The following is a 4487-nucleotide window of genomic DNA, read 5'->3' as shown; positions in this document are numbered from 1 at the left end:
GTAGGATTTGAGAGTGCCGTACGCCAACGTCCATATTGATAAATCTCAAAGTCACCGTGGTTTTGGGTGTACGCCAGGTGTACGCTGGAAATTTGGTGTACGTACTTTTGATAAATGAGGGCCAATGTGAACTGGCAGAATTGGTTGGTGCGTTGACTAAGCTGAGTACCAAACAGCTAGCTGAACGTGCCCTCTGACAAATGTTCTTTTTGCTTTTAGAAAGTGGGGAAAGAGACTGGGGTGATTGGCAGACGAAGATGTGGTAGTTTCAGCTACCTTGTGGTGGGTTATGCGCCAGCAAGTTCAATCATGGTTGATATCTGGTAAATGCTTATCATCTTAGCATCTCATAGCTTGTATGTTCCTGCAAAAACCTCTTGGTTGATGTGCTTTGGGGGACAATTTCTCAATCTTATTCTCCCAGCTATTGCTGCCTTAATCGTGTTTTGGAAATAACAAAAATGTAAATAAAATAAAATAAAAACATTATTTAATGGATGTTCACATCAGTGAGATTAGCTGAGCTTTTCTCAGTGATAACTGTCAACTGCCACACAGCTGCACTGATGGAGATTAATCCAATAGATTAAAGCTGACTGTTGAATGGGAGTTTGCGTGCTTAGATTCATATGCAACCTGCTGTCTTTCTGTGAAAAATAACTGGCATGAACCGCCGCTGTCCCGGGGACTAATGAGAAAGTCTTGTGTTAATTTAACCAACGGCTACTTATTTAAAAGAGGGTCCTCGACATGAGGGTCTCAAGGGATTGGATCCGTTCTGAGACCAACAGTGAATGAACAAAAAAAAATAGCAGGGAATCCTCTTTCAAAATAAGTAGTTTGTGTGAGTTTTGGATCTCCTAATCTATGGTAAGCCCTGCAAACAGCCAGGCGAGGAGGAGAGGTTAATGTTATCCAGTTATTTCTTTGGCAGGTACTGTACATCCTTTCCAGTGGTTTCGTCCAGGGACATTCATGTGCTCTTTATGCTGCCCGTGCCCTTGTTGGGGGGACACCTCGAGATGCTCTGCGTTTACCAATGACTTAACCCGGCCCCTCCCCATCTGCGGCGTGTGTAGTTTGATTAGAGAACAAACAGAACGGAATGACTCCTGGAGAACGGCGTTCAAAATGCAAGAGAGCAAGGCACGACGACCTCTGCGAAACCGAGCGGACAGCCTTGTCCTCGCTGGCATTGTAATCCCCGGCATCTGTCAGACTCACACGTCACCATCATTATCGTCCGTGAAACGACTGCCACCCCCACTGCTGGCCCAAAACGGAGTCAGGGACTCAGAAAGAGAGACTGACAGGGAGGAAGGGGAAAGAAGAGGTGTTCCAATCAGCTGCCCTGGACTGGAGGGCTCCTTGTGCATTTGTCCCGTTTTACACATTGGACAATGACTTTAGCTGCATGGGAGGGGAGGGGAGGAGGATGAGGAGGAAGAATATCGCAGTTATGCCCGTCCCCCTACAACTCTCAGCACCTCCTCCACCCCATCTTGTGATTAGTCCCAGAGGCCATTTGGCGGTTGAAGAGTTTTCCATCTGTCGCTGCAGTCCCTGATGCACTTCGTCGTAGCCATCTCTCATCCTAAATGTCATATAATTGTCATTTAATGGTGTCCTAAAGAGGTGTCTGTGTGATTAGCCCTTTTCTCCAATGTGCAGGTGGTCCATCAAAGGAGATTGCTTGGTTCCTTCATGTGACCTAGTTCATGTCAAGTCCTGGCTCAAGGGGAATGATACTTCACTGAGGTGGTGTTATTATATAATTGTGAACGTCCTACTGTAGAAATCAAGAGAGAAAAATTCAGCAAGCCCTCTTTAGGCCAATTTGTTAGATTTTAAATTCAAAGATTACACCCAAAGGCTTTGCTTTCCCTTTGTTATTCAGTCAATCCTCCACAATTTCTTCACATCTCTGCTAGTCTTGTTCCCTTTGGATAATTCGTAAGCCCTCTGCAGGCCCCCCCCCGATACTCCTGTTCTTCCCCTCTAAACCTCTAATCCTATTCTCAAGATGTATTTTCTTTGTGAAGTCTTGCACACTTTAAAAACACCCTAGCCAAGTGTATAAATCACAATGACTTTAAGGGAGCTGACCAGCACAAGTTACAAAGAAAGATAAAATATCCTATTATTGAATGGGTTGTTTGGCATTTATTATATTAAGCACATGAAATGGATGGGGATGACACTGGGAAGTCGTTCCAACTATAATAGCCGAGATCAGAGCCATGCAGTCTTTTTTCAAATACGGCTGTGGTTGGACTTGTCTGCCCATTGTCTGAGTCTGGTAGCTTCCCTGTTCCCTTATGATGTTCTCTGCATGGCTCTGATGATGAACAACCTATCCCCAGGTTACCACAACAACATTGCACTCATCCACTCACATTCCCACCCTAGGTGTACTGCTGTGATCTGAGCTCTCCATTTATATTTGGGTCGCCAGCAGGAAAGCATGGAGGTAAGTGTCGCTGGGGGGTAGGCAGCTTGCTATCTCTGCAGATGACAAGGAATGCATCCCAAATGACGCATCCCCTTATGTTTTGTTCTACCTTCTACCAAGATTCTGACCAAAAGTAGTGCCCTAAATAGAGAATCGTGCCATGTAGATGGGCCCTTGTCAGAGTGACTTTGGGATAGAACCTGTTGACATAACATTTCATATGACTACGTGCGTACGCCAAGAATTCCTGTGGTATTGGGAAACAACGCTTTCAAATAAGCATGGACCCTCTAGGCACCTGTGGCACGAACTGTTTACGGTCTAGTTCGGGGCACTTGCAGAACGTTTCTTAGCCCAGGAGATCAGGGTTTCTCCTACCAGAGTGAGGCAGTCCAAACTTTGCTGTGCCTGATGTGGTCTCTTTGCTCTTTCTTCGAGGTTTGTGAAGAAATGTTTCATTGGAATGGGTCGCTGGGTCGGAGGATGTACCCATCAGTGCTCCAAAGTGAGCAGCATCTTAAACTCGATTAGCTGTTTTTTAGATCTGGATCCCGTGTGAATCTGTGACTCAAACATTTCAGAAAATTGCCCCAGGTGTTTTTCACAATGTGCCAATGAGTTTCTGCGTGTTTTTTGACTGTTTTCTGGATAGGAACTCAGCTGGTAGTATGAAAATAAAATATCTGAGCCTGAGTCTCTAACGCTAGCCTAGTCACACACAACTCCCACCCACCCCCCCCCCTTTTTTTTTTTTTTAAGAAACTTCCTTTTCAAGGTTGGCACCAGGGTTATCAAGGGGCGAGTTGGGCTTGGATCTCACCTTGTCTGTGTTGGTTAGGCATGGTGCAGCATTCAAGCTGTGATGTTATTTATTTTGAGAGTTGCTTCAACCTCCACATTGCTGACGTCAATACTCAACAGTCACTTCACTCTAGTTACTTTGAATCATGGGGAGGTCGGGAGGGAGTTAGAAGTTGTCAAGGGCCATCTGTTGGCAGACAGTCCAACGCTTTGTGGGTTTCTGACTGTAATGAGAGATGACACGTTCAGGTCTACTTAAAAGCACTGGCTTGGTAGTGAGACATCAAGACTCCCGCTTTCTCTTCGGTACACCCACCTTCACCATTTAACTTCTGTAATCACATTTTACAGCAGGACCATCCATCTCCATTCTCCTAGTTCACATAGACTTGAATATCTTTGAATAAAATGTGCGTCTGATGTCTTGGAGGGTGAAGGAGAATGTAATGTATTACCTCTTTTGAGTAATGTAAGTAGACTTGTCATAAAAAGAAGAAAAATGCAACAACGTTCATGGGAAGTTTGCCATTAAACGTTGGATCTTTATTGGTTCCAGCATTTGATTTGAATTCTAGATAGGGAGATTTATTATTTGGTGAATGGAATGCCCTTGAAATGCCCTCCATTGAGGTTGACAAGCTAATCACTGTTAATTGCTGCTTTACTAGTTTAGCTTGATTTTAAATGGGTCTAATGTTTTTACCTCCACCTGTTGTGGGATCTAGGCTAACCTATACCCAGCACCTATGGCTAATGGACCAACCATCCTCGGAGGTGGGGGGGGGTGTTGTGTTAGGATGTAAATTACTCCTTCAATACCTGTCACAGTGCAAACAGATGGTGTCTAAATTGCTGCATCATATTTCATTCTCCCAAAGCTTTCTCCTTGAAATTGACCCATTCCACTTGTTTTTCTGTCTTGGATACAGGCCTCAATTATGGTTTGGGTGAAAGTAATATTTTTAAGAGAGGTTTTTTGTTGTGGTGATCTTTATCAGACTCATTCAGAGGGCAGCTCAGGATCGGCAGTACGCTCATGGTTGTGGGTGGGAAAATCCTAACGTGATATGAATACAACTTATCCTGGTCCTGAAGATTTTACACACATTTTAGTGACACATTTAAGTGAAAAAAAAATCATACAGATTTTTTTATCTTACAGATTAATTTTTATAATGGCACGTACAACAATGTACACACATTTCCTCTAATAACCATAAAATATAATGCCTTG

This window comes from Esox lucius, chromosome 19 (assembly GCF_011004845.1).
Source record: "Esox lucius isolate fEsoLuc1 chromosome 19, fEsoLuc1.pri, whole genome shotgun sequence".
Classification (NCBI taxonomy): Eukaryota; Metazoa; Chordata; class Actinopteri; order Esociformes; family Esocidae; genus Esox; species Esox lucius.
The sequence above is the reverse complement of the archived record's forward strand: the minus strand, read 5'-3'. Positions refer to the sequence as shown.